This window comes from Rutilus rutilus, assembly GCF_951802725.1.
Source record: "Rutilus rutilus genome assembly, chromosome: 19".
NCBI classification, from domain to species: Eukaryota; Metazoa; Chordata; class Actinopteri; order Cypriniformes; family Leuciscidae; genus Rutilus; species Rutilus rutilus.
In genome coordinates this window covers 12,959,682-12,986,660 of record NC_140232.1, presented here as the reverse complement: position 1 = coordinate 12,986,660, position 26,979 = coordinate 12,959,682, and the positions used below count along the sequence as shown (strand labels likewise).

Below are 26,979 nucleotides of genomic sequence, written 5' to 3'. Positions count from 1 at the left end.
ATTAAATCTCAAGTGTAAACAGACCACTGACCTAAATATAAAGACATTACAACAATCAGCATCATCACAAAGTTAGGAAAAACTCAAGGGCTTTAGGCCCTTGATACAGTAGATTTAGTCTGAGTTTAACTTTTTGTGCGGCACATTTCAGCATGGATTGTTTTGTGGTCTTGCCATAATGGAGACTTTGCAAAGAATATTAAAGGGTTGGGGGACTTAAGGCCCTTTCACACTGGACGCGATTTTGACGCACGAATAATTCGCGCGATGGTTTTATTTTTTGATCAGCTGTTTGTGTAATGAGTGCTTTCACACCGAACGCGAATGTGCTGCGGCGAAAAAACGACTTTTATTTTTTTCGTTTCGATGTCGATTTTTTTTTCCTTTTGCGGCGACAGAAAAGGCTTCAGCCAATCGCATACTACAAGGATAATGATTGTGTGGCGTAGCATTGCCAACCAACTCGGTTATCACGACTGTGAGTATGTTGTGTGATAGTTTTAGTTGTTGTATAGTCCTGTGCTGTGTAGGCTAGCAGGCTAAACTACATTTGGGATAGAAAGCTAATCGTCAAAGATAGAGATAGAGACCGTGTTTACGCGGCTCATGTGATGGGTTTTGACGCGAACTATTCGCACACGAACTATTCGCTTTTTCGTTACGCATCCGGTGTGAAAGGGCCTTTACAATTAAATTGGACATGACATGCAGAATCGATAATGTGGGTGCCTGTCACTTAAAAATGAATAGCAATGAAACTGTTGCTTTAACCAATCAGATAATCAGTCAGATTTAATCAGCCAATCAAATTTCGATTTGATTGCACTGGGGCCATCTAGCAGGCGTATAATAACGGATTAATATAATAGATTAAAAAGTTTGTCGAGACAAACTTTAAGTTGGCTTGAGAAAGTTTGTTCCAGAAAGTTTGAAGAAGTTTAAAGTAGTTTAAAGCTGCCGTCGGCAACATTTTTTTGATCAAATTCAGTGAAATTGACACTATAATCCGACAGAACAACATAAAAAAGGTGGTTTAGAAAAAAACTCGAGCTTCTAACTCCACCTGGAGCGTGTTATTTGTTTTGCAAAAATCCACCGCTCCCGTCTCATCGGGTCCAATCAACGTAGGGGGGTGTGAGATCTGACTGTCAATCACAGTTCGTGCACACGCCACAGATCCCCCCTCCTTCGCGCAGACGCGCACATCACATGCACACGACACGCCTGAAGTTCGCCTGAAGATTGTACGAAGCGTGATGGCGGAGAGAAAATCTACTAACAAGCTTCCAATTCCTCGGTTATTGCTATCTATGGATAGATTAGCCAGGGCAGTCTACCTCTGAGTCCATGGTGTTGATCGATGCAGAAGAGACGCGCGCGTTCACAGAAAATCAGGTACACACGCACTGACGATGGGCGGGTGCTCGTTGGTAGTGGGGGAGGGGCATGAGAGTTGTAAACATTCAAAATTTTGGCTAAGTCCACTCAATCTGCCAGACTTGCCGACTGCAGCTTTAAAGTTTAAATTAGTTTAAAGTTTAAAAGTTTAAATTCATTTGAAGTTTAAATTAGTTTAAAGTTTAAATTAGTTTGAAGTTTAAATTAGTTTAAAGTAGTTTGAAGTTTAAATTAGTTTGAAGTTTAAAGTAGTTTAAAGTTTAAAGTAGTTTAAAGTTTTAAGTACAACTAGTTTAAAGTTAAAAAGTTGCTAGGGTGTTTCTAGTGGGTTGCTCAAGTGTCCTGGGTAGTTGCTAGGTGGTTGCTATGGTGTTGTTAGGCGGTTGCTAGGGTATTCTGGGTGGTTGCTATGGTGTTGCTAGGCGGTTGCTAGGGTATTCTGGGTGGTTGCTAGGGTGTTGCTAGGCGGTTGCTAGGGTGTTCTGGGTGGATGCTATGCTGTTGCTAGTTTATTCTGGGTGGTTGCTAGGGTGTTGCTAGGCGGTTGCTAGGGTGTTCTGGGTGGTTGCTATGCTGTTGCTAGTTTATTCTGGGTGGTTGCTAGGGTGTTGCTAGGCAGTTGCTGGGGTGTTATGGGTGGTTGCTATGGTGTTGCTAGGTGGTTGCTAGGGTGTTCTGGGTGGTTGCTATGGTGTTGCTAGGTGGTTGGCAGTTGTCACAGATGGTTACTATGGAGTTTTTATAGAGTTCTTAGCATGATCTCGGCATGATTTAGAACTTAACTAATCGCTATTAGCATGTAGCATGTGTAGCATGTTGGAAGTGCTGTTTGCTAGCATGAGTCAAAAGAGCCAAACCTCATCTCTGTACGATGTTCTGATACAGAGATATAAGTCTTGCAAAATGGTTGCTAGGGTACTCAAGTTTGGTTGCTATGGAGTTGCTTGGGAGCTGGGAGCTTTAAACTTAAGAAGTTTAAAGTGGTTTGAAGTTTAAAGTAGTTTAAAGTAGTTTGAAGTTTATGACAGATAGATAGATAAATAAGATAGATAGACACTCACTCACACACACACACACACACACACACACACGCACACACCCACTAACTCGCTCACACACTCACTCAGACACACACACAGAGTTTATGAGTTTAGAGTTTATAAGTGTATAAATTGATGAGTTTATAAGTGTACGAGTTTTTGAGTTGAGTTTATAAGTTTAAATGAGTTTAGAGTTTATAAGTTTAAATGAGTTTAGAGTTTATAAGTTTAAATGAGTTTAAAGGTCCCGTATTATGCCCCTTTTCACAAGATGTAAAATAAGTATCTGATGTCCCCAGAGTGACATGTGAAGTTTTAGCTCAAAATACCCAACAGATCATTTTTTACAGCATGTTTAAATTGTCATTTTTTGGGGCTCAGAAAAACGCGCTGTTTTAGTGTGTGCCCTTTAAATGCAAATAAGCTGCTGCTGCACGGCACAGGGGGCGGAGCTTCACGAGCTCGCGCTCAGTCTCTCCGGACAATTTCATCTCACGGAATGATGATAATATCAGAAACTCTCAGTAACGGTGTTCATTTCGAGTCGGACAATAATGCCTAGAGAGTCAGAGTGCTGTATAGAGATGGAACAGGTATAGTTTTGTAGTTTAATTACGGTTATAATACCGTATTATTAATTATTAATATAATTAATTATTATATTAATTATAAATATTATTATTAATATATAATTACGGTTATAATACCCCCCCCCCCCCCCCCCCCCCATGAGCCACACTCATTAAATAAATAAGTAAATATATACATAAATCATACATACAAATTGTCAGTATTTGTGTCTTTGAGATATTAAATGCACCCAATATATGTGAAAAATATGATAGAAATTTAAAATCTCTGCTTTTTCAACACGTCTCCTCAACTTGCGTGCACGTCTCATCAGCTCTGGGGCGCTGGAGTCAATGCCCCAAAGAGGCGGGTCTGTGGAGCAGCATAGCCAATTGCTGATTTAATATATAAATGTTTGACATAAACTGTAGCCAATCAGCGAGCTCAAATCTAGTCAGCTATGGGGGCTTTCTGTTTAGCGCCCCAAGCTGCGCGCGCACTCATGCGCGCCTATCTCCATCAGACAGCGGTCTATCGGCCTGGCTAGCTGGATGCGGTCATGCTAATGCCTTGTTTTGCTTTCCGTGATTACATTTTAAAACAACGGGGACAGATCCGGCATGGACAGTTACCGGACTGAATGAAGTGAGTTCAATTTCAAATGCAAATGGAAAGTTTGTGCAATTTGTTTGTTTTTGTGTAAGGACGCCTCAGCCTTGTAATATGGCATTAAATAATTACTGACTTTTTCACAGAGCACTGGTATCATGCAGTTTGAGTTAAATTGTGTTTGGGTGGTTAATAATAATAATAATTATAATTATTTTTATTTATATAGCGCCTTTCCAACACCCAAGGTCGCTTTACAAAGATATGTAAAAGGCAGCGGTTCTCAAACTGGGGTACGTGAGGTGACAGAAGGGGGTACGGGAACAAAATGCTGAATTTTGCCGTTCCTTTAATACTACCTCACCTTAAAATAAGATTTAAACTGAGCATGCATTTCTATCAGGTAAAATGCTGTAAATACATGACATCCGATCAAATTACCTCATCTTTTGCGGTCAAAACTGTCTGCATTTAAGCAGCGTGTGTAGGCTATATGACAGGTCTCGTGCCGCTTGCTGCCTCGGCAAATCGCGCTACCATTCTCGACAATGTATGTACGTTACCTTTGTAAAAGTATAAGGATTTAGCACTTAACGTTACTAGCATGAAGAACAAATATAGACACAGGCTGAGCATGGAGATCGATATAAGATTCAAACTTTCTTCGATACAAACACGTAAGTTACCCTGTGTGAGTTTCTGTGTTTAATGATGATCACATTATATGAAGATCCACACGATTGCGAATGTGACATTGATTTTATACAACAGTTCAACAAACGAAATATTAATATTAAGTGATGTTCATTTTCAACACAGTTGTCAATATTTTTTTTACAACAAAATAATAGCTCCAACGAAAGCCACAGCAGAACTGCAGCACACAGCAGTGTTTGTGAACGAATCTGCAGTTTTGAACGAATCATTAGAGTCAATGATTCAATGATTAATTCATAAATACAGCCACTTGCTTCATTACTGAATGAATGACTCGATGACTCTCCACCTACTGGCGGTTTTAATTCAATATTTAAAAGCATCACTTCGTTTTTACCATTGCATATTTCTCTATTGAACATTTATTATGAACATTCATTATTTAAAGCATTATTTATTTTATAAAGGTATTTGTAAAGGTAAAAATGCATTGGAAAAATCGATTTAAGGGGGCAAATATTGTCCCTTACTGAAAAAGGTGCGACTGAAGAGTGGGTAACTTACACAGAAGGATGTTAAAAGCCTCATGGGGTACAACTCTAAAAAGTTTGAGAACCACTGAGACTGAGTTAAGGAATAGAACAAAATAAACATCAACATCAAAGCACAATACACCAAGTGCAAAAAGTAGGCCTAATATTCAGAGGTCACTTACAAAGTTAGGTTAAAGACACAAAACAAAGAGGGATCCAAACAAATAGCATATCAATAACAATGTAGAATTTACAGACTGTGAGCTGAAGAGTAATATTCAGATAAAAAATGTGTTTTTGAAGGAGAGAAGGGTGGATGTTTGACGGATGTCTTGAGGAAGAGCATTCCACAACCTCGGAGCCACTGTGCTAAAAGACTCCCATGGTTACCAGACTATTGAAACCGACTGAATATGACACAGCCCCACCAAAGATATTTTTCACCAGCCGCCACTGGTACACACACTGCCAACACACATACATTTATGTCCAAACAGCATGCAAAAGTGAATTTTGCATAACAGGGGACCTTTCAAGAGTTCAGAGTTTATTAATTTATGAGTTTAAGAGTTCATAAGTCTATGAATTCATGAGTTTATAAGTTAATTAGTTTATAAGTGTATGAGTTTAGAGTTTATGAGTTTAAATGAGTCTCAATGGCTCATATAGTATATAGCCTATAGTATATATCATATAGTATATAGAACGGCAGTTTGAATTAGTCTTCATCATTGATGAATAGAAGTCAGAGCTGTGGCAGTACTAGCTTTCAGTTACTAACAGTCATACATTACTGTTACACAGCCATAAATAAAAAATGTTTGAGTCTATGAAATTTGTTTATGGCTTTATGGTTTTTGTTTTGTTTATGGCTCATTTTTTATATCCACCACCCCCAGCTGTTCCTGGAGCGTTCTTCAGGTGTTCCTCCACTGCTGCATCAATGTCTGAGTCTGTAGCATTTGGGCTCCACCTCATCACAGCATCTGAGGAAAGAGAATATGGTTTTGAAGAAAAAAAAAGGCTAATTTTGAGGTAAATGACGTACTTTTTTTTTAAAGTGTCAGAAAATAACCATGTTTTTTTACAGCATAATCTTAGGCCAATAAAAGATGTTCTGCATTAAATGTGTTCGAATAGTGAAAAAACAGCATTTGCCCTCTTCAATACTGTGGTGCCCTTAAGAAAGACCCTTCACTAGGTGTGTAACTGCGTAAAAGTGAAAAGGACATTTCTGATAAAGACAGGTGGTCTTTTAAAGAATGTCCTGAATAGATAAAAAGTTAACAATAAAAATTGCATTAATATTAGACAAGGAACAAGAGATTTTTATTGATTGTCATAAGGCCAAAATTACCTTGAATTACATCGTACAAAGGTGTAGCTTTGAATGGCTTCTTTTCAAGTTGACCACCACCCCTCATATTGACATTCGCATTAAGGCATTTAACATGATTCTGTGAAATAAATTACACAGGATTACTTCACCTAAAAACCTATATATAATATAGGACACAGAAGGAGTGAGACAGCTCTCAGATTTCATCAAAAATATCTTAATTTGTGTTCCGACGATGAACAAAGGTCAAACAGGAGGGTGAGTAATTGCATATAAAAAAAACCAAAAAATTGTAAAAGGGTAGCAATGCAGGGCTGATAATAAAGCACTGAGCTTACTAACTTTAATTATTATCATACGAGTGAAAAAAAAGGATATTAGGGACTGAAAATATCCAATAAGCGTCCTCTGCAGCTACCTACTGTTTACAATGTTAATTTAATCTTTTTTTTTAAATAAGTCTGAGTTTTCATTCAATTTTAAAGTGCTGAAAAAAGAGGTGTAGTACAATACCATAGTTACGGTTAGTGTTAGTACATTAAATCCATGGTGAATGTTGTTGATTTGTGGACTTAAAGCCTTCTATAACTTGTTCATTCATGGCACAATGTTTTTCCTGGTTTCCAAAGCCAGCGCTGTTTGATCTAATATCTATAACAGAACACTACGTCGAATCTGAATGTTTCTCACTGGATCTCGCAGTGATGTTATTAATTCTGTGGCGAATTCAATGGATTTCTTCACTGGATCTCCCAGCGCTGTGTAGTAACGGTGTCTCGTGATCGAGATCGGCCTGCAACTGGCGAGTAGCACGTGCATGGACACTATAAGAAATGGACACAGCGACCCCATAGAGTTCAACGGACAAAAGTGAAGTCAATTAGAAGCACTCACTTCCTGATGGCTGAGCGTACTGCGCAGACTCAAACTGAGCTTGATGATGTAGATGTGACGTGAGCAACCTGTCTTACAGTTGTAGGTCTTCTAGTAGCTGTGCCAAGAGAAATCTGAATCATTCCCTTCCGAATCTTGGAGAGATTTGACTCTCTATGGGCTTCTCCCTTGACTTTATCGGACTTTATACCTCCACGTCCCCCTGATTGACTGCGAGCTTCTCCTCCAGTCTATACGGTAATTTCTCTACTGTGCGACAGAGAGTCGCTTGGTTATGACGCAATCATTAGCCTATTTTTACAAAAATGGCTTTTACGGGGCCATAACGTAAGATACAAGGTAATGGAGCCTTTAATACATTGTTGTGTTTCTTTAGAAATAAACAATGGACAAATAGAGTCTTTAAACGCCTCAGATGTAAAGTTATTCGCTGTCAAAGTGATGCCAAAATGAATGGGAGTCAATGGAATGCTAACAGCAGGTGATGGCTTGCTAGCCAATGGCTGCCCCGATGGAAGGTACGCTTTCTTGTCCCAGTTTTTTCCCGTGCTGAATATGATTTTCTTCTTAATTTTTCTTGTAAATTTATGATCAAAACTCTTTTTTCAAACATTCATACTATTGTAACGAATGAAAAACGACAGACAAGGGAGAATCCATTTCTGAATTTTTAAATCGGAACGCAAAACAACATGAACGCACCAGCCGGCGTTCTCTCTACCCGGCCTTTTCCAAACTCACAGCATTAACCCTATAACTGTCGGTACAAAATAAAACAGCAATTTCACAACAATTAAAAAGAGTGCGCTACACTATTAAAAGCGTATTAAGAGGCGGATTAATTCAGTTAGGACACCACTGAAGGCCTAGGTGTGAAATGCACCTCCCTGGTGTACAATCTGGAACAATGAGCTATCTGTAGAGCTATGTATGGAGTAATATTTGCTGTGATATTAAAAAATCTGAACCATCAATTTGTTCATTTTAATTTGGAAAAATAAATAAATAAAATAAATAAAAATAAACAATAAACAAAATAAATATTTCCTCATTAAACTGTCTCCATATTAGGGATGTTAACCGATGACCGTTTGACCAATGGTTGACCGTAGCAACGTTAACCGATCAAAGTTGTCGGTAGTCGGTTAAAAAAAAAAAGTGATCTCTAAATTAGGCTATTATAGACAGTGGACTAAACGCTACTACAGTCAGCCATCTCATTCCAAGATCTTTTTGTGTGAAGTGAACAAATACCTCACACTCAATTTTTCTACACTCGCCTGTTTGTACTTAATAAACCAATAAAAACATTTGGCGCGAGGTCACAGGGTTTGGGTTTGCGCGCTCACAAGGTTTGCGAAAAGAAAAGGCTACAGGCTAAAACACTCGAGGTTAGAGGGCAGACGACAGGATGAAGCGTGCAAAGAAAAGTAGTGTGTGGGACCATTTCACCAAAAAGAATGACACAGATGTAAGTGGCAACTTGTGTGATACAGTGCTTAAATACAGTAGTAGCACATCATCTATGATGTATCACCTGAAAACGCGACACCTGATGATCATCATCTTTCTTTATTATTGTTAGCACTACCTCAAACTAAAGCGGCGTCTCTTCGGAGCTGTCATTTTCTTAAATGAGCCGCGGCAATGTTTCAAATGAGCTTCTAACACTAGACAAACGCCTTTATTTTCAACGCGATCACCTTGGACCCAGACCATTTCGAAACTAAGGAGCCATTTCTCCTCCGATTACATACAAGCTCCTCGGCGCCGCGTTTGCGGGACTCATGTTTCGCGCTGGAGGGGATTTAAAAAAAGTGACGTGAGTGGAAGGGCCGGGAGGCAGAGCGGCAGAGAGATGCGACAGTTGCGAAATTGCAGGCGCGGCTCGAAATGGCTGTTATTTCAAATAGCATAGCATATTTTAAACTAATCGGTTAACCGGTTTCAACCGGCTAATGAGGCTCGGTGGTCGGTCAAGAAATTTTTTAGTTTTCGCCATCCCTACTCCATATCCCCAATGCAGTCAACACAGGCTCATTGGAATAATGTTCACAACATTTTTGCAAAATGCAAAATAAGTATACTACCAATTATCCTACATTTCGCTGCAGTTTCAAAAACAAATGAACACTATAGGCAGTAAAACAGCACGTAAAAGGAGTCACTGTTCAAAGTTCAAAAACAAGCTAAAATGCCCTGGTTACGATTACGTTTTATGTCGCATTTGCTTTTGTTAACACTATTGAGTAGGTTTAAGGGTTTAGTTTAGGTGTACGTTATTTTAAAGGGGTGGTTGAATATGATTTCACTTTTCTAACTTTAGTTAGTGTGTAATGTTGCTGTTTGAGCATAAACAACATCTGCAAAGTTACAACGCTCAAAGTTCAAAGCAAAGGGAGATATTTGCTTTTAAAGAAATTGCTTTTTAAGGACTACAACAAACGGCAGGTAGGGACTACACGACATTCCTCCCGGGTTAGTGACATCACAAACCCTAGAATTTACATAAACCCTGCCCCCGGGAACACTATTTATAGATTATCATGACAGAATATGCTAATCAATGACTACAAGATAACTACACATAAGCTACATAAATTCATCAACTAGCCATATAGAAATGTCCTGTTGCTTCTACATGTTGTCACTTCTTCTTGAGTCTCTCCATCATTGTCTGAATCCGGTTTGAACATAAAAGGCTAAAAGTTTTTGAAATTGTTGTGTGAGGTAAAAGGACACAAGTGGCTGTAGCTCCGCCCTCTGTGCCACGAGCAGCAGCTCATTTGCATTTAAAGGAACAGACACAAAACGATGCGTTTTTGCTCACCTTCAAAAAGTAACAATTTTAACATGCTATATAAAAATATCTGTGGAGTATTTTGAGTTAAACTTCACATACACACTCTGGGGACATCAAAGACTTATTTTACATCTTGTGAAAAGGGCATTATACCACCCCTTTTATTAAGTATTAATCTTTCAGAACTGCAGTGATGCGTACAAAACTCTGACGTAATAAAACGTTGCCATATTCACGTTCATATGTCCCGGAATAAAACTAAACACGCTTTTAGCGCCACTCACTGGACAGTTCACTTTGAAACTTTCGCGAAACGTGCACGTCGCAACGTATTTTGCGTTTTGCAAAAATTTTGCCACACGTGCATTTTTCTAATGAGCTTGGGCTACCAACATTTATGCTTAATGTGTGGGAATGTGAAAAGGTTTATGAGTTTTGGGAGAAGATTTCATATACTGTCTGATATGATAGGGAAAAAAAATCCCAATGCAACTAGCTGCTCGACTTCTTAACGATGATTCAAAATAGATTTAACAGATAGACAGGTGTAAGGACCACCCATTGGCCCAACGACAGAATCCAAAGGTGGGCGAAGGAATAATGCGTGTATGTCTTTTCAGCGCTCCAGTGAAGTTCACTTAATTTAGGCTATTGGAATTTAGTTTCAATATTACTTTAGCTCTACGTTTACTCTGACTCCAATTTCAAATGATAATCAAATTTAGATTGTGTTTCTGATTAGAAAATAGTCATAAATATTGATTATGAATTAATTTAGATCTTTGATTATTCTGAGTATCCCATACTTTCAGTTATTAATTGACTAAGGGACCCGATGCCACACAGAGTCACACGCCCCGGGTTTACGTGGATCTCACAGACACAGTCTTGCCAGTCTGATCTTGGTCAGAGGGTGTAAGGTTTGCTAATACCTCTTAAGTCAGTTGCCTACTGCTCACGCACACAAAAAAGTGTAGGCTAGTTTATTTAGCCACTTCCGTACAACTTGCCAAGTCAGTGATAGACAGAAATCAAAAGGTCTTCAGATGACGTGCCTACTGCTCCGTTCATATGCCCTTTAGTTTGACCTATCCTGGACACAGAGCTGCAGTAGCACCAGCCTCCTCATAATCTACTAAAATAATGATTTCAGAAAACTTCAGAATAAATCAAGATGTAACATTTATTTGTCAGGTAAAAATGTATCATGCCAATTACACAAGTAAATAATTAAAAGCCAATTCAGAAATAATAAATACATGACATCATTTACTCAAAGATGACTCTAAAAGTAAGCAATGCATTCCTGACAGAGACACACTGTGATGTGTCAGTGCTTTCCAACAGGAAAACACTGAAACAGCATTGTATGGGGGATGATCCTGGTAAAGGGTCCCAAAGACTGCTCTGTCACCTACCCTTAAAGGACACCTATTATGCAAAATTCACTTTTACATGGTGTTTGAACATAAATGTGTGTTGGCAGTGTGTGTACACAACCACCCTATAATGATAAAAATCCACCCAGTGCTTTTTTTATAATCCCCATAAATCATAAGCACTGTCTCAGAACAAGCTGTTCTCAGATTCGGGGCAATGTGACGTCACTTTGCACAGGCCCCACCCACGACTGTTGATTGACACTGCAGTTTGAGCATAGACCCGCCCTGAGTGAGCTGGACACTGAGTCTGCCATTGTTTCGACGCTTGAGCAGCTGTAGACAAGAATGCCTCCTAAGCGATTGAGGTGTTTTGTTGTTGGATGTAAGAATGAACATAGCAGTCTTCATTTACTCTCATTGTTACTCGAGGATGGATCTGTATTGTTTTTATGCAGCTTACACTCTCCGGAGCGACAGGACTAACGTTACTGACCACGGCAGAAATGAAAGTGAGAGCGCGCGCACTTTATGACAGCTCATCGAGTCATGTTACGGATATAAGGTTTACCAGTTTATTAAGCACCCACTGAAAAGGTGTGTATATATTTGTTTACTGTTAGTTGTAACGAGTGTTTTGTGTACTTCGCTGTGTATGTTGATGATAATGAAAGGGAGAGAGAGAGAGAGTTTATGGATAAGACTTTAATGCTCACATCTTATACTGTGTTTATTAAGCTCTTACAGTGATTTTCTGGAGTAAAACTAACGCTCATCTTTTGTGTGATGTACAATAAACTTCACTGAACTCATCAGTATATTTTGGTCATCATTCGGACAGGGTCTGCTACAGCAGGCTTGTATTAATAGTGGATAAAAGCAGATGACAAATAAGTTATAACCATAATTAAACTAAACTATACCTGTTCTATCTCCATACAGCATATTCTCTGGCCCTGTGGGCATTATTGTCCGACTCCGAGTCGAAATGAACACCGCAACTGAGAGTTTCTGTTCTGATATTATCAGATGAGATTGTCCTGGCTCTGAGCGTGAGCTCGTGAGGCTCCGCCCCCTGGGCCGGCAGCATCAGTTCATTTGCATTTAAAGGGATAAACACTAAAACAGCATGTTTTTCTGAGCTCCAAAAAATGACAATTTAAACATGCTGTAAAAAATTATCTGTTGGGTATTTTGAGCTAAAACTTCACATACATACTCTGGGGACATCAGAGACTTATTTTACATCTTGTGATAAGAGTCATAATAGGTGCCCTTTAAATACCCAGACCAGAACAAAAGGGTTATACAAATATTGTTTAGAGTTGTTTTGGGTCAATTCATGTACCTCAGGGGGTAGCACCTGGTTTTGAGAGATATCTTGAAGAGACATCACCCAAAGAGGAGAACAGGATTCTCCTAAGTTCTCAATCTTTCTCATTAAATCAATGACTGCAATAAAATTAAGACCATTTTACCAATCGCACTGAGACACTTAAAATGATACCAAACATGAAAAGGAAAAACAATATATTCACAAGATACATCATATATGATATAGACATTCTTAGTGAACTTTTGGTGACTTGACTCGCGAGAAGAGGAGGGGAGGAGGGAGAGGGGGATGCAGAGATAAGGAAGAAGAAAAGTTTGGACAGGTTAAGTCACACTCCCTGTGCTCTGTCTTTGCTATCTTCTGCCCAGGGTGCGTTTTATGACTTTATTGCAGAGTTTGATCTTAGCAGGAAAATCAGTCCTTACACAGGTTATAGGCCTATTTGTATGTAACCGCAGCTTCTTATTTTATTATATGTATTTTTTTTTATGTTATTTTTTTTATTTTATAGATGTGATAAAATAAGTAATTAGCTTTGACTGCAAATGTTTTAAGGATCAGGGGCGTGCAGGAATAGGGGGACCACTGGGGGTGATGGAGGATCAGCTTTTTTTTTTTTTTTTTATGTTTCCATATGAAGAATCTGGGCAATCTGTAAGTGACCCTCTTCATATAAAACAAATTGAGAACAGTTGATCACAAAATAAAAATAATAAATAAATAAATACAACGGGTTTGGAGAAGATGGAGAGCTTCTAGCTAATGAGAGTAGTTTTTTTATGTTATGTCATTGGTTTCCAGGTAAATTGGAGTTGTTCATTTGTAAACAGGAAAATAGAAGAACTAAATTGACCAATTGTTTAAATCTATTCAAGCAAACTACAAAATTAAAGTGGTTAAAGCTGTAAGTCCATTAAAATGCTGTTATGGAGTCTACATTTGAATTGAGCTCTTAGTGGTCATTCCTAACTTTAGAGCCAATGTTGGATTATGAACCTGGATTTGGCCAGGAAACAATTAGACAAAACAAACAGTGTTTGAATGTGTGCCAGTAATTACTGCCACAGTGTGAAATAAACAATAAATAAATGCATCTGATCTTGGCCCATCATCATAACTAATAGTTTTGATGTGTGATAATACATCAAATTAACTATGTTTTACAATTTACAATTTACAATTTTAGTTTATCAATTATTATTACGCACATTTTAAATGAAAAAAAAGATGAAGATAATATAAATACGCTTTATCAATAGATAAAGCTATAAAATGACTACATGTGAGCTTAAATGTTCAATTCTCTCTATACCTTTATCAAATGTATAAACTAACTTCACAACTTTTACTCTTGCACTGATATAGCAAGACCTTTTCTTTTAGTTGTCCTCTTTCATAGACAGCTATTTTCTTCTTGCTGTGTAAATTTGTTTAAATTCTTAATATTTTTTAATCTCGTAATATCCTGCAGAAGAGAGAAGTGAATCACGCTGCTTCTCTCGCGAGAAATGAATCGCGGTTTCACTCTTTCCCAGCATGTGATTGGCTGTTCGCTACTGATGTCACACCTAAACTCCTAAACTCAGGATCAAAGCCTGAGTTGACAGAGAAAGTTGATGATCAGCATCATGGTACCAACAAAGCCTGGTTGGATTTGTTTGGTTTTGTCAACTCGAAACTAATCCTGTAACTCTTGAGTTTGTTCAACTACCATCATGGTACAGGTCTAGCTAGGTAACAGTTAGGTTAAACCAGTGTTTGGAAAAGTCCCCAGAGTCATACAAGACGAGATTTCATGAGTTCACATGAAATTAGAGGGAGTTCACATAAAATTAGAGGGAGTAATAATGCATATTTGGCGTGCTGTCCGGAGGGAGGGCTCCAAGCTCGGAGTTCGGCCCGAACCCAGAGTACTCCCCCCGTATGTAAATGGTTATATATACACCTCTTATTGTTGATTGATGAGTGCTCTCCACTCATGTTAATTATCTGAACGTGCTCCTCCCGAACTTTGTTAATAAAACATCATGTAAAATCCCCAAATCTCCCCTTACCCTTTTACAAATGCTGTGAACAGTATAATATTACAACAATATTACTATCCACATTTGACTGAAAAAAAAGCCATTTGGGACTTGTGTGGAGTTATTAAAAGTACTGTCAAACCACGATTCCATTCAATATATATATATATATATATATATATATATATATATATATATATATATATATATATATAATTTTTTTTTTTTTTTTTTATAAAATAAGATAAGAAAATAAAACAAAATGATATAATAAAAATTAAAATAAAATAAAGCTTTAAGGGGAAACTAACAAACTGTTCTGCTTTCAGTTTCTGTTTCATTGGTAGCATTGTTCATGTGAAACGTCATCAGACACAAACCAGTTTGAAGAAGTTTCCTCTGCCAATGATCTACCAATGAGAGGAGGGAATTTAGATGTCATCAGTATCTAGGTAGATTTATGTTGGTGAAGACTGGAAGCCTTTTTTAAGACAAGACAAGACTTGAAAGGGCCTTCATGGAAAAAGATTGTGAGTCTAATAGTGTCGAAATATCAATGGTAGCCTATATATAAATAGTGAAGATTTGTACACACTTCAAATCCATTACACAATCTATGAAACGATTTTTGCCAGATTTGTCTGTCAGTCTGCTGAAATTAAAGCATATTACAAACACAACCTATGGATGAAATATGCTAAATAAAAAAGGAAACAGAGGCTGTTTAAAAGGTAATTAAATCTGTAAACAGACTACTGACCTAAATATGAACACATTACAACAATCAGCATCATCACAAAGTTAGGAAAAAGTGACTTTAGGCCCTTGATAGATTCAGTCATAGTTTAACTGTTTGTGCTGCACATTTCAGCATGGAATATTTTGTGATCTTGTCACAATATAATGGAGACTTTGCAAAGAGACTGTTATTAAATGGTGGGGGACTTACGGTGTATATTGGACATGACAGAAAACAGTCTGTAAACACCAGATCACATTTACAGTATTTAAGACTTTATAGAAAGAAGGGAAAAAAAAACAGTTTTAAGGCTGCAGTCCAGGAGTGGAAAAAATGGTCATGAAAAACTAAAATACTATCACTGTAAGTGGACCTCAAAATCTAAAACCAAAACTGCATTCAAGGTTGAAAAATATTTCCCCAATCCATTAAACCACCATCAGCACCCAGTAACATATCTATATTACAAAAACACAAACCGGTAATAGCTCTTAAGGCACACCCAGCTGGCTCTTTAATCACTCACAACAAAGTGTAGTGTCATCCTTACCTTCCTGTAGTTAAACAGTGACTAACACTGTGTACAATCTGGAAAAATGAGCTGTCTGTAGTATTTATCTGTATAGAGTAATATTTGCTGTGCATTAAAATATTTGAACCCCCAATGAATTCATTTTAAAATTTGCCACAGGTTATACACCAAAGAAGAATTTCCTCATTAAACTATCTCCAAATCCCCACTACAGTTTTTGTCCTTACCAACAAGTGGAACATTTTTTTGCATATAGTGGTGTGGGAATGTGAAAAGGTTTATGAATTTTGGGATTCAATGCAATCAGCCACTCTACTTCTTAATGATGATTCAAATTTAGATTTAACAGACAGACAACCTTTCCAGCTTCTTATTTTATTTATATATGTATTTGTTTTTCTTATAAATATTTTATAGATGTGATAAAATAAGTGATTTGCTTTGATTGCAAATGGTTTAAGGATCAGTGGCGTTTGACTAGGGGGACCACTGGGGGTGATGGAAGGTCAGATTTATTTTTTTATTTTTATGTTTCCACGTGAAGCATCTGGGCAGTCTGTAATTGACCTTCCTTTAAAAAGAACAGTTGAACACAAATATTAATAATAATAACAATTAAAAAAATAATTAAATAGTCAAATAAATAGATACAAACGGTTTGGAGAAGATAGAGAGCTACAAGTGTAATGAATTTCCACTGGCGGCAAGCTGGTTTAGAACCCAAGTGCAACTTTAATTCCAAAACATGGCCCCAATTAGAACATAGAGCAAAGGCATGACAGTGCAAAACATGAACATGAATAAAGACACAACAGTGGTACAGGAAACAATACTAGACAAAGACACAGGGCAAATATGAGGGCTTAAATATAAGTTAAATACAAGACTAACGACTAGACAATGGACACCTGTGACCAATTAAACAATAAACCAATGACACAACAGACAAGGGAACACATGGCAAGATCACATGACTAGAACAGGGGATCACATGACAGACAAGAACCAGGAACAAGAAACAAAAGGTGACATCTAGCCAATGAGAGTAGTTTTTTATATGTTATGTCATTGGTTTCCAGGGGCACGTTCAAGTTCAAAACGGTGCGCGACGTTTCCGGGTTGAACGTCATGCACTGAAAAAAATAAATCTGAGTGGATGTAAATGTTAAGTAATTAAAATGTGTGATATCAACAATAAAAGGTTAAGTTTGTATATTTACATTAATATATCTAGTTTTGAATTAATCTGCATTTGTTCAAAACACAAGACAATGTGCATTTTTTCCTTTACAAAATTAATCTAAGTAATCCCAGCCAAACTTTTTAGGTACACACGCACAACAAACAATACCTTGTTTTATTTACTCGGTACAAAAAACCCCTCCCCTTCCTGATTCGTTGGTCTGGAAACCCCTTGCAAGTTGCAATTCCAAACGAAGACGAAGACGAAGACGCGGACTGAACTTAAAGTAAGAATAAAGTTAGCAAATTAACAGTTAATGTTACTTGGGTTGGTAGATTCTTTAGTTTACAGTTGTCAAATTGTTGTACAAAAACGAGGTTTCAAATGTAATTTGAAGATTGTTGTATGTGGATTTTCTAATTAGCATTAGCCTAGGCCTAATTTACCATGTGGTTACGCTGATAGGTTGCTTTACTTGTAACGTTAGCTTAACGGTAGGCCTAATTGAAACTTTGCAAGTGGTGATAATAAAATAGTTTGTTCTAGTGTAATTTGAAGCTCACATTAGAATACACAGCCATGAAATAAGGGATGTAAGTTAGTGTAAGCACGTGGATTTTCAAAACATCCATGAATAATGTAAGGTAACGTCATTTCTTTTCAATCTGGGTCTTATTAAAAAAATATATGTTTTTGTGTTTAAGTGACTGATGGGAACAACAATCTTTGTTAGCAGTTTGCAGAGGCGAAAAAAATAACAGTTGGCCTACATTAATGGGCAATTGCGTATCTTTAACTTACATCCACAAAACCTGCTTATTCGCCACTGACATGCTCAGATTATTATTCTAAGACTGTCTGACAACATTATGGAACGGATCCCTACAGAAGTCGACATACATGTTTGTTATGATCCTTTTTATTTAACCCGTTTACGTAGAAAGATTATTGTTTAATATTCACTGCACCTTAAAACATTTACCTGATCGGACTCCAGATATTTGGACACTATTTATGATAAAAGTTGTAGTGACATTAATTTATTAATTTGTCAAATATTGCAAATAATCCATTTATTTGTTCAAAAGATACAATTGACAGCGTCCATTAGGACTCTTCCAAGCGTGCGCGCATTTGTAGAAATATCGATTTAGTTTTCAAACTATTTCGTCATACAGAATGCATACTCCATTTACCACTGAACTACGCGAGCTGAAAGAGCGCTTACAGTTGTCAATCATCTTACGTGACCATAATCCTGCCTTCTGCATGACGCATTCCCTGTACTCTTTTCTCATAGCTCTGAGAGAAAACAAACACAAAGAAACATTTGATATGAAACCAAAGACAATTAACTGTCTGATCGGCAGGTCAACTACCTGCAGTTTTTGTGGAGAGAAAAAAACGTGAAACTATTTTTTTAATTCTAGTTATAGTTAAATGATTTGCTACGATTTGGGTTTCTTGCATTGTTCAGTTACTAACCATAACACTGTGTCCTTACCAGGTTATTCTACTGACAAGTTGACTACATTGGATAAAGGTATGTAACTTTCAATATGTTGTATTTAAATTCTATAATAAATGTAGTGAGGAAACTAGGGGTGAAGTTATAACTCAGTTAGCTCATGGGCCAGACAAAATTTAAAAATTTTTCATTTCAAAAGGCAAAGTTCCAGTTTTCCTGTTTGTTCTTTTTTTTTTTTTTTTTTTTTTCATTTCACAGAACAAATTTATAGTCCTGTCAAAAATTTCGTCAAAAAAGTGACTTATTAACGTGTATGCACCATATGTTGATAGCTGCTCAAAGTCTGCCATTGCATTAGTTGCATTGCATTGCATGGTAATCTATTTTTGTCTTTCCAGACATCAGGCCACCTAAATGTTGTTCCTAGTGTTTTTCTAGTTGGTATTCTGTTTCTGTTTCTTTTTCACTGTGTCTCTAATTCTTTCAGTATCTGAAGAATAGATGTCTCTCCATCTCTCTTGGTCTCTTTCTCAGATCGAGGAGGAATTCTGGAGGATCACACTGAAGCCACTACAGTCCACATTCTTTGGGAAGTTGGACGAATACACGCCTAAATTGTTGAGACTCTACAGGGGGACGGGAGGAGCTGTAGGGAAGAAACTTGATGAGACCCTTGAAATCATGAATGAGGCATGTACTTTTAAAATTGTAGGAGTTACTTTAATGTTGTTGCATTCCGATATCTGTACTTAAAGGGTTACACAAAAATTGAATTTCTGTCATTAATTTCTTACGCTCATTTCGTTCCAGAATCGTAAGACCTTCTTTCATCTTCGGAACACAAATTAAGTTATTTTTGATAAAAATCTGACAACTTTCTGACCCTCCATAGACCGCAACGTCATTGCAACTTTTAAAGTCCAGAAAGGCACATTGTCAAAACATTGTTAAAATAGTCTATGTGACTCCAGTGGCTCAACCTTAATGCCATGAAGAGGCGAGAATACTTTTTGTGCACACAAAAATAATGATATTATTCAACTATTTAATCTCTTCTATGTCAGTCTCTTACGCTGTTCACGTAGTAAACACAGCATTGCCTTTCGGTGTTCTACTTCAAAACGCCGGCTTAGTTTTGGCCTCTGGTTGGCCAGCTCCTGCGTCAGCACCACATGCATTTATCATTGTGCTTACGTGAACAGCATCGGCCAGTATACTCGTCACTTCATCACATTAAGGTTGAGCCACTGTAGTCACATGAACTATTTTAATGATACTTCCTTTCTGGGCCTTGAAAGTGGTTATGACGTTGCTGTATATGAAGGACTGAGACAGCTCTCAGATTTCATCAGAAATATCTTCATTTGTGTAATCTTACGGGTTTAGAGCAATGAGGATGAGTAATTGACAGAATTTTAACTTAAAGGGTTAGTTCACCTGGAAATTAAAATTCTGTCAGTAATTACTCACCCTCATGTCGTTCCAAACCTGTAAGACTTTCGTTCTTCGGAACACAAATTAAGATATTTTTGATGAAATCTGAGAGCTGTCTCACTCCTCCATAGGCTGATTGGTAATTGCATCTATCAAGGCCCAGAAAGTTAGTAAAGACATTGTTAAAATAGTCCAAGTGACTACAATGGCTCAACCTTAACTTTTTGAAGCGACAAGAATACTTTTTGTGTGAAAAAAAACACAAAAATAACATCTTTATTCAACTATTTATTTTCTTCCGTGTGGGACTCTGATGTTCACGAAAGCCCCACGACGCATGCGCGAGAATGTAGATGACGTCCTGACATAGCCGGAAGCACTTCACTGTCTGTTTACAAGCAGGGGACATACTGTGTATGTAAGCTATTTGAATTCGACATTGATTATGCTTTAGGTCTCGATGTAGTGTATAAAATGGTTTTTAAGTGTTTGAAATCTGCAGACATATTTACAAAGACAAAGTTACAAAGTTTTATGTACAGTGCGCATCATCCTCTGCTTGTAAACAGACAGTGAAGCGCTTCTGGCTATGAGGACGTTATCTTCAGCATCTTCTCAGTTCTTGCACATGCGTTGTGATGCTCTCATGAACTCACGTCAGAGTCCCACACGGAAGAAAATAAATAGCTGAATAAGGTCATTTGTTTTTGTTTGTTTTAGCGCACAAAACGTATTCTCAACGCTTCATAAAGTTAAGGTTGAGCCACTGTAGTCACTTGGACTATTTTAACAATCTCTTCCTTTCTGGGCCTTGAAAGTGGTCATGATGAGCTCTCAGATTTCATCAAAAATATCTTAATTTGTGTTCCGAAGATGAACGAAAGTCTTGCGTTCAAATCAATGTGAAAAAAATTGGGCTTAAATCACAACACTGCTCAAAACTACCACAGCAACCACGTAATCCCACCCAAATCCTGACAACACGCAGCACATTCTTCAAGTGACTTTCAATCTTCGATTGACTTGCGTTCTTCGAGTGACTTTCATGCACAATTTTTACATAAGTATATGGATCAAAACTACCACAGCAACCACGTAATTCCACCCAGATTTCTGTTCAGAGGGAGAGCAAAGAGCTAAATGCATTCTTCACATTAGCAAACAAAAAGTAGGTTAAATTCTCTCTGGTATATTTCACAGGTTTGTGATGACGACGATGCTGCAGCCATCCAAGAGGCCATCACTTCATTTTTGCTCGACATCTTTGTGGTCAGCAAAGCCAGAGATGGTGGTCTTGAGAAGCCAGAAGATTGTGTGAGCGTGTTGTTTTAAAGTCTTAGAGTATGTTACTGTACAGGACTGAAAAACACATCTTTATAGAAAATATTATGTAAATGTTTATTTTTCTGAAGACAATAAAGCCTTGTGAACTTTCACTTAATGAGTTTTCCTCTAGCACCACCATGAAGCACAATTTTCTGTTGTACACAATGTCTCAACCTGTGAGATGAATATATTTTATTATACTTTTTTGACCTTGTCAATTTTTACTATCAAATGGCCAAATGTCAGCTTTATGTAATGTAATAACTAGATTTTCATATTTGATGAGTACATTCCACATTCAAACATTCCAAGTACCAGTGTTGAACTTTTACTATAGTAGTAAAAAATGTACTATTTGCATTTATACTTTCAGTAGAAATACTCAGTTGCTAATTATAAAATTTGAGTACTTGTAACTCTAAAATACACTAACAAATTTTGAAAACAGTAGATCCCACTTGAAATTTGTAATCTGGAAATGTAAAAATTAAGTTGGATTCAATCAAAAATAAACATTTAGAACTCTTAAAGTTATGTAGATCACACACACAAAAATGACTAGAGCAATGCTAAAATTAAGTTAACTTTATGTACAAATTTTAAGTTAATTAAATAAAAAAATTAAGTTAACTTTATGTACAAATTTTAAGTTAATTAAATAAAAAAATTAAGTTAACTTTATGTACAAATTTTATTTTAACAAACAGAAAAGTTAAGTAGTTTGTACAAAGACTAGTCTTGTTGGATCTACGTAATAAAATTATGCAAAAGAATTCATCATATTTTTTAAGTAAATCAAGCAGAGAATTTTTATCAGTGTGTTTCCTGGAAACGGCATACACCGGTGTGCAACGGGGTTTGAGATACGTTTCCTCTTGTTTGGTGGGTGTGTCAGAACTGCAGTCCAATCAGCAGCAACATGTATATAAAGCACACGGTATTAAAGTGAACTTGCACAATGGGTTCAAGGAAAGTAATTTACAAATGTGTTCGATGTAGCTCGGTATACGCAACAACTGAGGATATTTGAAGACATGTTTGTCGAAAGTTTTATTGTAAAAATATAGGATATTAACATAATGATGTAGTTGTTTATATTTTTAGCTTCATTGCAAGTGTACGACATTTGGTATAGAAATAAACAATGGTAATTAAACTACAAATAAAGTCAGTATGTGAGGCTAAATAGATGTGTTTTAGTCTGAATTAGGTAAGATGTGTGCTTCTATTTCAGTTTCAGCAATCCCTTCACTCGATTGGGATGTTCTCTTTTGTTCTGGGCGGCAAGTGCATTAACTGTAACATCGGGCATATTTTGTAGTATTAAACACATATTTATACCGACTTCATCAGGCTCCGAAAATTCTTCACAAAGAACACAAAGAATGGCCTTCTCAGCTGCCGTAGTTGCAACTCTTGCGTCATCAGAACAGTGTGTTCAACGCATCACCGTTTCTGTTTAAAAAACGTTCACACCGCAAGTCTTAATGCTCAATTCTGATTTTTTGCTCAGATCCGATTTTTTGATTGGCTGTTCACATTACCTTTTAAAATGTGATCTATATCTGATTGCAGTGTGAACTGTTTGAGGTTTCAAACTAACCCACATGCACAAAAGAACAATAACAATGAAATCATACACAGCACGCGGTAGCACTAAAGTTCGGGAGGTTATGAAGGAAGTAAGCATATTCGCATTTATTTCAAAATGTTTGTGTAATGGAAGCCGTAACATTAATGAGCAGGTGCTGAGGAGGAGAAGAACGAAGAGAAAGAGAGCAAAATTGGCTATTTTTGCCTTTTGCGGGTTTATGGCTGCAAATTCACTACAGAGGTCTGTGTGGATGCGTAGTTTGACACTGCAGCCACGTTCTCCTGTGTCCCCGTTCTTCCATTTCGTGTGCAATTTTTTAAAAAACGGAGCGGTTACGGTAGGATCCTTCTAGTTTAGCTTGAATTGAAGTATCTTCCCATATACTAATTAGGTCTAACACATCACTCTCCTTCCATTGACTCGCTCCATCGCTGTTCTCCATATCTAGTCAAGTTTTTAATGTTAGGCTATCTGTGTCTGTGTCTGTTGTGTCAATTGTGACAAATGTCGACGTAGATTGACGTAAAAGTCGCATCAAATCTGCCTTGGTTGTTCACACTGTGGCCACATTGAAAAAAATCAGATCTGGGTCTGATTCAGGACCACATATGTATGTGGTCTAAATCTGATTTGAAAAAATCAGATCTGGGCTAGATTTGAGTGTTCACTCTACCTCTGAAGAAGTCTGACCTGGTCACTTGACCCCAAAAAAATCTGATTTGGGCCACTTTTGCCTGCAGTGTGAACGGGGCCTTAGTGTTCATTCCTAACTTTAGAGCCAAGGTTGGATTATGAACTAATTTGGCCAGGAAACAATTAGACAAAACAAACAGTGTTTGAATGTGTGCCAGTAATTACTGCCACAGTGTGAAATAAACAACAAATAAATGCCAATCTTGGCCCATCATCATAACTGATAGTTTGATGTGTGATAATAGCCTACATTGTTTCCTATGTTTCGTGATAACATTGTTTCCTAAGCAATGGTGTGTTTGCCAATTTATTCTGAATGGTAGCCCTAATCTATTTATTGTATATGTGACTGTATATGTGCAGTTTATTTCTTGTATATGTGACAGGAATGTATAAATACAATCACATAATTATTTTGAGGATAAGCATGTGATATAGGTAAACCAGGTCTAGCTAGCTAACAGTTAGGTTAAACCAGTTTGGAAAAGTCCCCATACAAACAGATTAATCAAAGTCAGCATGTGTTAAATCACCTTCATATTTAAAAAGTAACAAACATCATTAGGTCTTTTGTAAAAGTGAGAAAATAACTTTTAAGTTGCTGATAACATGCCTTTGTTGTATTTCAACTAATCAAAACACACAAAACTCATCAACCCTTATAACATATTGCTACAGTGGTAAACAATCAGTGTTATTGTCTTGGTGTGAACTGGTGAGACCAAGCCTGTGGAAGTTAAACCAATATGTAAAATCCCCAAATCTCCATGCAGTAATAAACACTGACAAGCTGCATTACATTTAAATCTGTGAAATTTCATATTTCCTCAAACAATAGTGAACATGCCGATGTTGAAACCAAAGTTCCCTAATCGTGTGAAAGTACCTCTCATTTTGGTTTGACAAAATCTCTCTTCTCTTCTCTATCTAAAAATATAAAATAAAAAAAATATGACATGTACTGCGTTAAACTAAAATGGAAAGGGTCATAGCATGTTACATATTGTTATCATTTTTAAGAATAATAATCACAATATATTTAAAGCTATGAGATATACAATTACTGTCAAATTAATGTTTAATATTTTCTGTTTACAGGATGATATTATGGTATTTTTTGAGGAGGCCACTATAATGGACCCTAGATTCAAGGGAAAGGTGAAAAATTAGGAAGTCTGGGAGCGACTGAAAGAGGCAGCAGTGAGGGAAAGTAATCATCAAAATAATGTTTTTTTGAGAATGTGTGTACTGTTTTACAAGGTGTATTTTTGAAAAGTTAATTTCAAAATGTACAATTTTGAAAATGTAAACCTTACTGCAAAAAAAGAAAAAGAAAAAAAAAGTGTAATAAGAAATGTTTCTTGAGTATCAAATCAGCATATTATAATGATTTCTGAAGGATGTGACACTGAAGACTGTATGATGAGTAACGATGCTGATTTTGTTTGAATAAATTACGGTTGTGTACATGATTAGCAAAATAAACAAGGTAATCCCCCCTTTCAGTTGCCAGAGAATAAGGCGACTATACAGGCTCAGGATGGGGAAGAGGGTGAAGAGGAGGAGGAGGAACAAGTTAGTTAGACTAATTTTTTCTCATGCCTTTGCTATGTGCTATTTGCTCCTATAACTAAAAGCAAAAAACCTGACTACAATAATAATAAAAAAATACATTAAAAATAATTCAGCTTCCAGTTTGCAAGAAATTCAAAGTCTCTGACACTGCACTAGAAGAACACGTTCTACAGTAAAACACTGTATCAACCATCCATGTAAAAACCATCCATCACTCTTGATAGTGAAGTATCATTTTACAGAGACCACCCTCCTATTCCTGAAGACCCTGCCCTCTCCACAGCTGGGACACTGTCAGTAATGAAAGATCTCAGATTCTTCCTGAGTCATGCTCCTTTTCTTGAACAAAAAATTATTTATGTATTTTTGGAGTGGGTAATACAGAATAATACAGAGGAGATGCTAGAAATCTCTATATTGTTCCTTTCACATGTCTTTATTCTTTATGAGCATTGTTATTTTCTTTGTTTCTGTCAGCTTCTAAGCTTAAGGACTATGTAATATTGTTTAAGTTTAGCCTCTGAAAGTGAAGCAGTATTAAAGCACATCACCACTAGACATTTGTAGCAGTTGGAAGCAGGAAACTTTGGAAACAATTTAACTTATTTCTGCCAAATAATAATAATAATAAAGTAACTGCTGAATCTTTTCATATCTTTTTATCATGTCTTTATTTTTTGCTCCAAATTATGGAGAGTATGCATAAGTATCTGTTATAAATTCATTATTTATTTAAATTTGTATACCCATCCCTAATGATGAGACACTTATATGTTTTTAATAAAAAATAAAAATAAAAACTTTTTAGTCATTCGTTACATTATTCATTGATTGTATTGTTTAATTTTTGAATTGATGTGTTCAATTTTCTGTACTCATGGTTAAAGAATCGGACATGTTCAGATTAGCTTACTATTTGTACAAAGTAACACAGAATAAATGCTGTTTAATAAATGAATGCAGTGTGTTTTTTGTTTTTGTTTGTTTGTTTTTTGGCCATTTTCTTTTAGATTTGTATAGGGTTTTGTATTGGTTTCCATTATGTATTGATCCCAATTTATTCACTGACAACCATTAAACCATTAGAATTTAGAAGGTGTTTTTTTTTTTTTTTTTTTTTTTTTAAATAGAGCATGAAATGTTTACTAGTTTAGTTCTATGAATTTCAAGGTAATGGTAGAGAAATAGATATTAAAAATAAAGGTGGGTAATTTGGTCACTCGCCACATTCCAGCAACATACCACTATAACATCGCCTCGACGAATATGTGAATCCCAAAGTTACTTAGCTGCAACGAATATGGTCCAGTAACATTTCCACAAATTGACTTTGTTAGCTGGGTGTAAAACCAAAAAAGGAATTATTATCCTCATGAAGGTGGAAAGTAAATGACCACTGTAGAATTATATGATGTATCCACATAGAATAAAGGATTGATGTCTGGACATATCTGCAAAGGCTGCCAGAGTTGGACATATAATGCAGATGAGATCTTCTGACCTAATGAAGAATGCTTGAATGCTAGTTGACTAGCATTATACTTTATACACAATCAATCTGTTTACAGATGGATATATTGTAGGCATGTTTTTGTTTTAGATTTTGAGAAGTACTTGAGAAGTCCTTTTTTTACATGTTGAAAAAGCTAAAATACAACATTTTTGATTTGTCCTAGTAACATGTACTGCAGTGCATGAAACACAAAAAAAGTTGCCATCTATTTTATTTTATAAAGGAATCCGAGATTATCTAGATAAATGGTTTTGCAATGCAGCGAGGTCATTGCGTCATAGGTTTGCTATAGTATGGTATTAGAATGAGTTTATTTTCAGACGTAAATTAAATGTTATAG

At 36.6% G+C, this 26,979-nt stretch overlaps 2 long non-coding RNA genes across 2 annotated transcripts; both read left to right on the top strand.

Annotated features, from left to right (window-relative positions):
• The first annotated feature begins 4,960 nt into the window (after positions 1 to 4,960).
• On the top strand, positions 4,961 to 25,885 carry LOC311277962. The gene is made up of 3 exons (XR_014625361.1): positions 4,961 to 5,263; positions 5,707 to 5,842; positions 24,650 to 25,885. It is a non-coding gene; the product is annotated as an uncharacterized lncRNA (long non-coding RNA).
• Positions 18,351 to 21,374, top strand: LOC311277961. The gene is made up of 3 exons (XR_014625360.1): positions 18,351 to 18,579; positions 19,039 to 19,194; positions 21,139 to 21,374. It is a non-coding gene; the product is annotated as an uncharacterized lncRNA (long non-coding RNA).
• Positions 25,886 to 26,979: the final 1,094 nt, after the last annotated feature.